The following is a 13,274-nucleotide window of genomic DNA, read 5'->3' on the forward strand; positions in this document are numbered from 1 at the left end:
GCGCATTCTGGGAAGCAGCTGAGCTCAGCTTGAGGTTAGACACACGTGATCTGAAGCTCCCCTTGTACTCAGGGATAGATTTGCATTATTTTTACATGTGCGCAGACCCACAATCCCCTGGTACTGGTTGACATTTCCAGGTAAGAATGTTTCTCTCCAGGAACGCGCCGCTCCTTTTAGTCTCAAATGTCCTCACTCAACACCCACGCTCCCCTCCCCGTCACAAACATTCCTTCAGAGCTCCTACTCACCGAGGAAAGGGAGCCAAATGACACACTTTGACAGTTCTGGTCTCCATATTACACAAAGGATACAGAGGCACAGAGGAAGGTACAATAATGATTGACAATAATAATACCAGATTGCAGAGGTTTTAACAATCAAGACCCAACAGGCCGAGGCTCTTTTGTCGAGAGAAGAGAACCTAATCGAGGTGTTGAAGATTATGAAGGGGTTCGATGGGGTAGAGGTAGAAATGATGTGTCCTCCTGTGGGGGAGTCCAAAACTAGGTGCCATAAATATAAGATCATCACTAATAAATCAAATAAGGAAATCAGGAGGCCCTTCTTTACTGAGAGAGTAGTTACATTGTGGAACTCGCTACCACGTGGAGCAGTTGAGATGAATAACAGAGGCCTTTAAGGAGAGGCTTGATTAGAACATCAGGGAGAGAGATGGAAGGATATGTTAATTAGGATTAGATAAAGTAGGGTGGAAGTCGGATGTGAGGGCATGGTACAAAAATACCAGCACAGCGGAACTGTTTCAAATTCGATGTAATTATGTGTGAGCCCAAGGCTTGACTTCTGGTAACAGTTCCAATCCTGTACAGATGGAGATTCGCAAATTAGATTACAAGGAGCAAGGACACAGGGAAGCAAATGGCGGTCTGAGATTGGGCCTAACCTCCCCGGAGCATCCTGGTTTGGAAATGATGTACTTGACGTAAGGGTCCAGAATGTCTTGGCCCAGCTTCCTTGTACTACCGTTGCAGTCCGACCTCTCCCAAAGTAGCCACCACATCTCCTTGCGACGCGGGGCCATCCTCAAACTTCCTGCCTCAAAAATGTCATATTTACATGCTTCCCTATGAAAGAGTTTAGCGAATTAGTCCTGCTTCCATGTGAATGTCGCCAAACACCCAGCTTTACCACTCAACTCCCCTCATGCCATCTGATTGCTTGTCCAAATTACCTTGCGCCCAAGTTATTTGTTCGTGGGCCATGGGCCCCAAGGAGTCAACCATATTGTGTGGGGCTGGAGTCAGGCATAGGCCAGACCCAGTAGGGGTGATAGGTTCCCTTCTTTCCTTAAATTGAGGACAGGTTACATACAGAGATCTGATGAAAGGTCACTGACCTGAAACGTTAACTCTGCTTCTCTCTCCACAGATGCTGCCAGACCTGCTGAGTATTTCCAGCATTTCTTGTTTTTACTACATAAACTAGGCTTGGATTCTGTCGAGTATATACGACTAAGGAGGAGTTTAGGATAATTGAAAGGAGGAGATGAAAGGACAGATGGAGAGAAACGTCCCCCTCCCCCCTCCCCCCTCCCCCCGTTCAAACTGTTCACAAAACCAATGAGTCACATATGAAGATTGTCAGAAATGGAAAGCTCAGTCCTGGTAATGGTTTGGCAATTAACCAGGTCCATCAGGAGTTAGGAGTTCAACATCGTCTAGAGTTGCAGGGGCCATTTTCAGTCCTGGGGTATTTTGCATTTTCATCAGATTAAAGAAGGCGCAATGAATCAAATTAAACGCCAAGCTGAGAACAAAATGTCCCCAGCCATTACCACTCTAAAAACGGGTCTCCTTATGGTCTATTTCGTGTTATTTCCAACAGTCCATCCCTGACGCCCTCGAAGCTCTTTCTCCCGAATCCAGTCCCTGCTTCTCTTTGCAGTTTTTCCCCTTCAAATGTTTAAATGTCAACCAGGCAGTTGTGAACTGCACTTGGCTCATTGCCTGCTCGGCTTGCTAGTGTTCCAAGGCCCATTGGCAGCTTTCCAGAGACTCCAACAAATAAACAAGCAGATTTTTTTTTTTTACCCTGTTGGGGTAATCCACCACATTCCCACTTGTGAAACTTGCCTTCATCGCCTGTGCTGTGATTAACTCCAGAAAAACCTGAAGCACAGCTCTTCGCACCAGACTGGCGTACCGGAAGCTGAAGAATTTGTACAGGCGCTTCGGAGTGTGTCTCTTATCGCAATGCAAAGCCATTGCAAGGCAGAAATACTGATGCAGCCATCAAAGGTGCCAGGCCGGAATGAAATAGCAGCACCCACATCCCCCAGAATGAGATCGCCTTCCACCTCTCTCCAATGCAACATCGAGTTCGACCATAGCTGTACTAATACCCACACCAACCCAGTCTTGGATTTCAGAGAGATCATCGCCACTGAGCCCTGATCCACACCTAACATCCGACAGGAAGCAGTGCTTATCTTCGGGTAACATTCGACAGCTCTTTCTGACATCTGCGTCTAGATTTCAATCCAGCAGGGACTCGATGGGCCGAATGTGTGCCGTAAATGACTCTCTGACTCAGAGGCCTGGGTATATTTCCTTGCTTCATTTTCACTGTAAAAGCACTTCAGGCGGCTCCCGGTGCTCGGGCTTCCCAACACGGGCCGCCATTCTCCCAGGCGAGTGAGGGAGGCCAGAAGAAAGCAGCATAGCCTTAAACACTGGTGCTAAGGCCTTCAGGGGTGATGTCAGGAAGCACTTCATACAAAAGGGTAGTGGACATCTGGAACGTTTCCCAACCAAACCAAATCACACAAAAAAACAGCTGAGGATAGGTCAATTGAAAGTTTAAAAACTGAGATTGATACATTTTTGTGATGTAACAGCATTAAAGATTACGAAACCAAGGCAGATAAATTGAGTTGAGATGTAAATCAGCCATGAAAGGCACAACAGGCTCGAGGGGCTGAATGGCCTAGTCCTATTACCATGTTCTTAAAGGCAATGGTGAATGACACTGTGACAGCATTCATTCTCTGTTTTTCCTTGGTGCTAGCTGCAAACTTAGAGTTATTCAATATCCCCGGTTCCCATTGGGGGAGTTCTCAACCTCTGGGTTGCTGGTCCAAATCTGCTAAGTAACCATATGCTCTGGGCCTAACTGCCTTCAATTAATCAAGCTCCAAGTCATCACACTTATACTATGCTCCCTAGTCCCTACCTTTACGAATTCTTGCCCAGGGCCCCATGTTTATCTTTGATGTCATTATGGCCTGAATTCAGCTCGAATCCCCATTCATTCCAGTTCGTGAGCAACAATGCCCCATAATTACTTTTGCTTTGGAAGTTCAGAATTGTTTTTCAAACAACTGCTACAAATCCCCATCATTCCTTCCAGATGCATAACCTTACTTGCCTCTATCCCTCCCACCATAAGTTGTCGTCGCCAGGCAGTCTCCTGGATTTGAGTCTACACAAAGCCCATAGAGTCATACAGTTATACAGCACAGCAATAGGCTCTTTGGCCCATCATGTCCATGCCGGCCATCAAGCACCTATCTATTCTAATCCCCTTTTCCAGCACTTGGCCCGTAGCCTTGTATGCTATGGCATTTCAAGTGCTCATCTAAATACTTCTTAAATGTTGTGAGGGTTCCTGCCTCTACCTCCCCTTCAGGCAGTGTTTTCCAGGTTCCAACTACCCTCTGGGTGAAATTTTTTTTCCTCAAATCCCCTTCCTTAAATTTATGCCCCCTGGTTATTGATCCCTCCGCTAAGGGGAAAAGTTTCTTCCAATCTACCCTATCTATGCCCCTCATAACTTTGTATACCTCAATCATGTCCCCCCTCAGCCTTCTCTGCTCTAAGGAAAACAACCCTAGCCTATCCAGTCTCTCTTCATAGCTGAAATGCTCCAGCCCAGGCAACATCCTGGTGAAGCTCCTCTGCACCTCTTCAGTGCAATCACATCCTTCCTATAGTGTGGTGACCAGAACTGTACACAATACTCCAGCTGTAGCCTAACTAGCATTTTATACAGCTCCATCATAACATCCCTGCTCTTATATTCTATGCCTCAGCTAATAAAGGCAAGTATCCCATATGCCTTTCTAACCACCTTATCTACCTGTGCTGCTGCCTTCAGTGATCTATGGACAAGCACGCCAAGGTCCCTCTGACCCTCTGTACTTCCTAGGGTCCTATCATCCATTGTATATTCCCTTGCCTTGTTAGTCCTCCCAAAATGCATCAGCTCACACTTCTCAGGATTAAATTCCATTTGCCACTGTTCCTCCCATCTTACCAGCCCATCTATATCGTCCTGTAATCTAAGGCTTTCCTCCTCACTATTTACGACACAACCAATTTTCATGTCATCTGCGAACTTACTGATCATACCTTCTGTATTCACGTCTAAATCATTAATGTACACTACAAACAGCAAGGGTCCCAGCACTGATCTTTGCGGTACACTACTGGTCGCAGTCTTCCACTCGCAAAAACAACCCTCAACCATCACCCTCTGCCTCCTGCCACGAAGACAATTTTGGATCCAATTTGCCAAATTGTCCTGGATCCCATAGGCTTTTACCTTCTTGACCAATCTCCCCTGTGGGACTTTATCAAAAGCCTTACTGAAGTCCATGTAAACTACATCATTGCTTTACCCTCATCTGCACATCTAGTCACCTCCTTGAAAAATTCAATCAAATTTGTTAGACATGATCTCCCCTGACAAAGCCATGCTGACTATCCTTGATTAATCCCTGCCTCTCCAAGTGGAGATTAATCCTGTCCCTCAGAATTTTTCCAATAGTTTCCCTACCACTGATCTCAGACTCACTGACATATTGAAACACTCTGTCCTATGCTATCCTTAGTTGGAGTTGAAAACGCTGCGACTGGGAAGCCTGCTTACTAATCACCCAGTCTTCAAAAGGTGCCATTGGCTTAAAATCCGTGTCCGTGATTGCAAATTTCCCCATAGCTTTCCAAGTTCTGACGAAAGGTTTCTGACCTGAAATGTTAACTCGTTCTCTCTCCACAGAGGCTGCCAGACCTGCTGAGTATTTCCAGTACTTTCTGTCAAAAACCAGCTGTCAAAAGAATCAACAGAGACATGAGAATTTTTTTTTTTACACAGCGTGTCGTTCGGATTTGGAATGCACTGCCTGAGAGTGTAGTGGAAGCAGATTCAATTGTGTCTTTCCAAAGAGAACTGGGCAATTATGTGGAGAGAACAAAATTACAGCGCTATGGGGAAAAGCGGGGGAGTGGGACTGAGTTAATTGCTCTTGTAGAGAGCCGGCACGGACACGACGGGCCGAATAGCCTCCGTCTGTACTATAATCATTGTATGATCGATATACAGATTGTACATATGTAACTATGTACAGTATGTTTGGATATATACATAACTGTACATGTGTGTACAACTGCATATAGTGCTGAAATGTCTGTGCACCGCCAACATCTGTGGCCTGTACTGACGGTAATTTTGAAATGATTCCTGTCCCTATGTTGAATGACAGTTTCGGCCAATAAGATCGGTGCAGAGTTGGTGTACAGATAGCTGTGTCAGTTTCCCAAAATTCGGCATCTTTAACGTTGGGCAATCCCGGGTGGAGAGACTGCCTCTGAGGAATGTTTAACAGGAAGGAACAAACCTTATACTCCTAACCAGGATAGGGCAGATCTTTGAAAATAAGCCGGTTCTTCTGGAGTTTATAAAGCATTGAAGTAATCACAGTCTGTAATGCCGCTCAGCTGGTCAAATGGGCCCGGATAGCCAATATTTTTATACCAAACCTCCCACAGATAAGCGATAGTTGTTTAAGGAAGTGTTTGGGAAAGAGTACATTTGATTTGATTTACTGTCCTGTGAACATAACCGTGTTTAGTTTCTAAGGATGGGGCCAATTACAACGCCATGTATGGTACTGAATGAGCCTATGACACCGCAAACTGGTTGAATGACTGGTTTAAGTGAGAACAGACGCAGAACCATTACTGTAAAAGTGGGAGACAGCTATTAAAGAAAGGAAACATAATCACATATAGCGCAGGATTTGGCAGAATTTAACGCATGGGCTGTGAAACCGTTTAAAACCTGGTTTATCTGGAATTCAAGCCAGCGATCAATCACTCTTCGAGAAGGTGCTTCCGAATATCAATTCCAGCTTGTACCTGAATCCGTTTTTCCTTGTTTTCAACTTGTAAAGCGAGTAATTTCCATTTCACAATATGGTACACTTTTAACGTGGTATTTCATTCCTTTTTCGCCACCCCTCACACCTTAGTCAGCGCTCCAAACCTAGTACCCTGTCTCCACACCATCTCCAGAGTTCAGTTACCTGATCTGGAACCCAGTGTTCCAAGTGTAGCCTTAACCGGTGCCCATTCGCCATGAACTCTGTTGATTTACTCACGCTTTATTGCTTCTCCCTCTACCTAATCAGATATGGGCATTGTTGAGTGTGCTATTAGTCCTGGATCACTTTGAGACTGGACTCGTTCATTGTTCGCCTTCAATTGTTTAACCATAATTATCCGGATTGTGTAAATGATCATTCTAATAGCTCTTTGTTCACTGCCAAGTTACCACAAGCGCGTCTGATTTCCATCCCGAGAACGGATTGGGCCATGTATACAAATAGACACTTTCAGAAATTGCATTTGATTAGTTTGTTTAACGGATAGAAATCCTTCTGCTGTTTTCTATTTTCATCCACAGACTCCATTGCTCTCTATATCTCCCTATAGTTTGGAGCATTTACATACCTACTGTTGGGATCATAGAATTACGTAAACAAATCACAACACGGAAACAGGCGGGTGGGCCATATTGGTGTCATTCTGCGCATGATCCCATACAATTGCCCATTCCATACCCCGACATCACTGGTTCATTCCTAAAGGTATTCTCAACTGTTGACTTGGTCTCTACTTCAATCATTACGTCCGGTAGTGTATTCCTCAGCCTCACAAGCCTTTGTAAAAAAAAATCAAACTCCCTTCGTAAAGGAAACTAACAAGGTCTGAGGCGTGAGTGGCTATGATGGATTGGGAAACGTTACTTAAAGGGATGACGGTGGATAGGCAATGGCAAACATTTAAAGAGCGCATGGATGAACTGCAACAATTGTTTATCGCTTCTCTTTCCACAGATGCTGCCAGACCTGCTGAGTGATTCCAGCATTTCTTGTTTTTGTTTCAGATTTCCAGCATCCGCAATATTTTGCTTTTATTTTAATTGTTTATCCCTGTCTGGCGCAAACGTATAACGGGAAAGGTAGCCAACCCATGGCTTACAAGGGAAATTAGAAATAGCATTAGATCCAAAGAAGAGGCATATAAATTCATCAGGAAAAACAACAGACCTGAGGATTGTGAGCAGTTTAGAATTAAGCAAAGGAGGACCAAGGGATTGATTAAGAAGGGGAAAAGAGAGTACAAGAACAAGCTTGCGGGGAACATAAAAACTGACTGTAAAAGTTTATATAGGTATGTAAAGAGAAAAAGATTGGTGAAAACAATGTAGGTCCCTTACAGTCAGAAACAGGGGAATTTGTTATGGGGAACAAAGAAATGGCTGACCAACTAAATGCATACTTTGGTTCTGTCTTCACAAAGCAAAACACAAATATCATACCAGAAATGTAGGGGAACACAGGGCTTAGTGAGAGAGAGGAACTGAAGGAAATCAGTATTAGTAGAGAAATGGTGTTAGGGAAATTGATGGGATTGAAAGCCGATAAATCCCCAGGGCCTGATGGTCTGCATCCCAGAGTACTTAAGGAAGTGGCCCTAGAAATAGTGGGTGCATTGGTGGTCATCTTCCAAGATTCTATGGACGCTGGAACAGTTCCTACAGATTGGAGGGTAGCTAATGTAACCCCACTATTTAAAAAGGGAGGTAGAGAGAGAGAGCAGGGAATTATAGATCAGTCAGCCTGACGTCGGTCGTGGGGAAAATTCTAGAGTCCATTATCAAAGATTTTATAGCAGAGCACTTAGAGAACAGTGGTAGAATCAGACAGAGTCAGCATGGATTTACGAAAGGGACAAATCTACTAGAATTCTTCGAGGATGTAACTAGTAGAGTTGATAAGAGGGAGCCAGTGGATGTGGTTTATTTGGACATTCAGAAGGCTTTCGACAAAGTCCCACATAAGAGGTTAGCATGTAAAATTAAAGTGCATGGGATTGGGGTAGTGTATTGTGATGGATAGAAAATTGGTTGGCAGACAGGAAACAAAGAGTAGGGACAAAAGGGTCTTTTCCGAATGGCAGGCAGTGACTAGTGCAGGAATCGGTGCTAGGACCCCTGCTATTCACAATATATATTAATGATTTAGATGAGGGAACTAAATGTAATATCTCCAAATTTGTAGATGACACAAAACTGGGTGGGAGGGTGAGTTGTGAGGAGGATGCAGAGAGGCTTCAGGGTGATTTGGACAAGTAGAATGAGTGGGCTAATGCATGGCAGATGCAGTATAATGTGGATAAATGTGAGGTTATCCACTTTGGTAGCAAAAACAGGAAGGCAGATTATTATCTGAATAACTATAAACTGAGAGAGGGGAATATGCAATGAGACCTGGGTGTTCTCGTACACCAGTCACTGAAGGTAAGCATGCAGCTGCAACAGGCGGTAAAAAAAGCAAATGGTATGTTGGCCTTCATAGCGAGAGGATTCGAGTACAGGAGCAGGGATGTCTTGCTGCAATTATACAGGGCCTTGGTGAGGCCATACCTGGAATATTGTGTGCAGTTTGGTCTCCTTATTTGAGGAAGGATGTTCTTGCTATAAAGGGAGTGCAGCGAAGGTTTACCAGACAGATTCCTGGGATGGTGGGACTGATGTATGAGGAGAGATTGAGTCGGTTAGGATTATATTCGCTGGAGTTCAGAAGAGTGAGGGGGGATCTCATAGAAACCTATAAAATTCCAACGGGACTTGACCGGGTAAATGCAGGAAGGATGTTCCCGATGTTGGGGGAGTCCAGAACCAGTGGTCATAGTCTAATGATAGGGGGTAAACTTTTCAGGACTGAGATGAGGAGAAATTTCTTCACCCAGAGAGTGGTGAACCTTTGCATTTCGTTACCACAGAAAGCAGTTGAGGTCAATGCATTGTATGTTTTCAAGAAGGAGTTAGATATAGCTCTTGGGTCGAAAGGGATCAAAGGGTATGGGGCGAAAGTGGGAACTTGTTACTGAGTTGGATGATCAGCCATGATCATAATGAATGGCGGAGCAGGCTCGAAGGGCCGAATGGCTTACACCTGCTCCTATTTTCTATGTTTCTATGTTTTAATCTCTTACATCTAAGTTTATATCTATAGAATCATAGATTGATACAGCACAGAAGAATATTCTGCCCATCGTGCATGTGCTGGCTCTTTGAAAGCACTAACCAGTTAGTCCCACTCACCTGCTCTTTCCCCATAACCCAGTAATTCTTTTTCCTTTTGAAGTATTTATCCAACTCCCTATTGAAAGTAATCAATAAATTTGGCTTCACCACCCTTACAGACAGTGCATTTTTTATGTTATTCGTTCATGGAATCATTGCTGTTTATAAAATATGAACATCGCTGACATGGCCAGCATTTATTGCCCATCCCTAATTGTCCTTGAGAAGGTACTGATGAGCCACCTTCTTAAACCACTGGAGTCCTTGTAGTTTACATGCACCCACATTGGTGTTAGGGAGGGAGTTCCAGGATTTTGGCCCAGTGAGAGTGATGGAATGTCAATGTATTTCCAAGTCAGGATGGTGTGTAACTTGGAAGTGGTGATGTTCCCATGCACTTGCTGCCCTTGTTCCTCTAGATGAGAGAGGTTGTGGGTTTGGAAGGTGTTGTCAAAGGACCCTTGGTGCATTGCTGCAGTCCATGTTGTAGATAGTACATGCAGCAATGCAGGTTTAATGTGATGCTTATGATGCCTATCAAGCAGACTGCTTTGTCTTGGATGTTGTCAAAGTTCTTGAGTGTTGTTGGAGCTGCACTCATCCAGGCAAGTGAAGAGTATTCCATCACACTATTGACTTGTGTCTTGTAGATGATGGACAGGCTTTGGGGAATCAGGAGGTGAGTTATTTGCTGCAGAATACCCAATATCTGACCTGCTGTTGTAGTCGCAGTATTTATGTGGCTGGTCCAATAAAGTTTCTGGTCAATGGTAGGCCTGAGATGCTGATGGTGGGGGATTCAGCAATGGCCATGCTATTGAATGTCAAGGGAAGATGATTAGATTCTCTGTTGTTGGGAGATGGTCATTGCCTGGCACTTGAGTGGTGGGAATGTTACTTGCCACTTATCAGCCCCAGCTGATATATTATCCAGTTCCTGCTGCATGTGGGCATGGACTGCTTCATTTTCTGAGGAGTTAAGATTGGGACTGAATACTGTGCAATCATCAGCAAACATCCCCACTTCAGATCTTATGATGAAAGGAAAGTCATTGATGAAGCAGCTGAAGATGGTTGGGCCGAGGACACTACCATGAGGAACTCCTGTAGCAATGTCCTGGGGCTGAGATGATTGGCCTCCAACAACCAGCACCATCTTTCTTTGTGCTAGTTATGACTCCAACCAGTGGAGAGTTTTCCCCTGATTCACATGACTTCAGTTTTGCTCGGCTTTCTTGATGCCACACTCAGTCAAATGCTGCCTTGATGTCAAGGGCAGTCACTCTCACCTCACCTCTGGATTTCAGCTCTTTTGCCATGTTTGAACCAATGCTGTAATGAAGTCTGGAACGGAATGGTTCTGGTGGAACCCAAACTGCATATCAGCAAGCAGGTTATTGCTGAGTAAGTGTCGCATGATAGCACTGTCGATGGCACCTTCCATCACTTTCCTGATGATTGAGAGTAGACTGATGGGTGGCAAATTGGCTGGATTAGATTTGCCTTGCTTTTTTGTGGGCAGGACATATCTGGACAATTTTCCCCTGTGCAGATTATAACAAGTCACTGTGTACAATTTTGTTCTCTTATGCCTCTAGTTCTTTTGCCAATACCTTAAATCTGTGTCCTTTGGTTACCAACCCATCTCCCACTGGAAAAAGTTTCCCCTTATGTATTCTATCAAAAACACTTTAAAGTATTTGAACTTCTCCATAAAATTTTTGCTTAATCTTCTCTCTTCTAAGCCATGGTCTAGTGTCTGAGGCTGAACCAGATTGCTTACAACCTCAGGGCCCTATTTGACCCTAAGGAGAGCTTCCAATCCCATATCTTCTCCATCACCGAGGTCAGATACTTCCACCTCTGCGATATCCCCATTTTTGTTCTTGCCTCATCTCATATGCTGCTGAAACCCTCATCCATGCATCTGATGCCTCCAGATTTGACCATTCCAATGCTCTCATGGCTGGTCTCCATACTCCATAAACATGAGCTCATCTAAACCTTCGTTTCTTGTACCCTATCAAGTATTGTTAGCCATCTCCCCTATGCTCAATGACCTACATTCTCATCTTCACATTCAACTCCCTCCATGGCCTCATTCCTATTTATCAGTGTAACCTTTTCCAGCTTTACAACACTCTGAGAACTCTGTCTTCTTCCAATTCTGGGCTCTTGTGCATCCTCTTATTTCCTTCGCTCCACCATTGGCAAACATGCCTTCAGCTGCCTGGGCTCTACAATCTGAAATCCCTGTCTAAACCTCACCAACTCTACCTCTCTTTCTTCCTTTAAGAAGCTGCTTAAAACTAACCTCTTTGACCAAGCTTTTGGCTACTTGACCTAATATTTCCTTACGTGGCTTGATGTTAAATTTCATCTGATATCTCTCCTGTGAAGCACCTTGGGACATTTTGCTATGTCGGGAGCTGTATAAATGCAAGCTTTTGTTGTAGCTGGCTTGGAATATACAATGAATAGTCTTTGTTTAGTGGTTTTAACATTAAGAGGTGAACTGCTGGGTATTTTGGAACCCTGAGGTCAAAATGTTGCTTCAATGAAATCCCGTTCACAGTGAGCATGCGCTGAAAGTGGGGTCACTGCCCCCTCCCACCACTGAGCTATTGTACTACATGCCTTTTTAAATCACCAGCTGCATTCAAACCGGACCCTTGCAGGGCCTTCCGACCAAATACTTGGGCTAGTCCTGAGAGCAATAGCAAGTCAGGCAGCTCATCCAGCAACCAGCAGATCCTGAGTGATAGTATTCAAGCGACATCAGCTGAGGATCAAACAACCTTATCACAGAGCTATATCACAATGAAGTGGTATATTCCACAAAAGGACAGATTATACCTTCCAATCCACAGTGTCGCACAAAGCAAGGAATAAGAATCTTCCTTCCTGGTAGATCCCATCCTCAAATTATAGGCGCCGACCACAGACAGTGCATTAATTCCTACTTGACTGTAATGAAGTGCAACCCACAGATTCCACATATTGAGTATGTAGTGTATGTATGAAATTCTGACCTATGCAGTTCTTTTCCATCTATTCCTGGTCTGGTGATGTCCACACCATCTACTCCTGTCCCTACCAGCACCTGCGCATCTATCCCAGCCCGGGAAGGGCCTGCCATTTCCTTCTGACCCCGCCAGTTCTTGTCTCTCTACACTGGCCAAGCAGCACCTCTGCATCTACACCCGGCCTACCAGCACCTGTCTATGTAGTCCTGGTTCAATTAGAATTGCCCACCTACTTCATTCCTGCCTTCTCTTGTAATTCTACATCTGACTGGCCAGTACCTGTCCATTCCCTGCTGGTCCACCAGCTGTTGCCCATCTATCGCTGGCTCAGCCAACATTGTGAATCTACCCCTAGCCTGGCAAGCTTCTGTTCATCTACTTCTAGAATGGCCAGCATCTGTCCATCTCCTCCTGGTCCAATCAAAGTGTGGTAAAATTTCATCTGGTCCAACAGCGCATGTCCATCTACTCCTGCCCCAGCCAGTGTCAGTCCATGTACTCCTGCCCCAGCCAGTGTCAGTCCATCTACTCCTGCCCCAGCCAGTGTCTGTCCATCTACTCCTGCCCCAGCCAGTGTCAGTCCATGTACTCCTGCCCCAGCCAGTGTCAGTCCATCTACTCCTGCCCCAGCCAGTGTCAGTCCATCTACTCCTGCCCCAGAAGGCATCAGTCCATCTACTCCTGCCCCAGCCAGTGTCAGTCCATCTACTCCTGCCCCAGCCAGTGTCAGTCCATGTACTCCTGCCCCAGCCAGTGTCAGTCCATCTACTCCTGCCCCAGCAAGTGTCAGTCCATCTAACCCTGCCCCAGCAAGTGTTTGTCCATCTACTCCTGCCCCAGCCAGTGTCTGTT

General features: G+C 45.0%; 1 pseudogene; it reads right to left on the bottom strand.

Annotated features, from left to right (window-relative positions):
• Positions 1 to 1,822: 1,822 nt before the first annotated feature.
• LOC137384056 (18S rRNA (guanine-N(7))-methyltransferase pseudogene) lies at positions 1,823 to 2,645 on the bottom strand (annotated as a pseudogene).
• Between the last annotated feature and the right edge of the window lie 10,629 nt (positions 2,646 to 13,274).

Source organism: Heterodontus francisci, chromosome 25, assembly GCF_036365525.1.
Source record: "Heterodontus francisci isolate sHetFra1 chromosome 25, sHetFra1.hap1, whole genome shotgun sequence".
Classification (NCBI taxonomy): Eukaryota; Metazoa; Chordata; class Chondrichthyes; order Heterodontiformes; family Heterodontidae; genus Heterodontus; species Heterodontus francisci.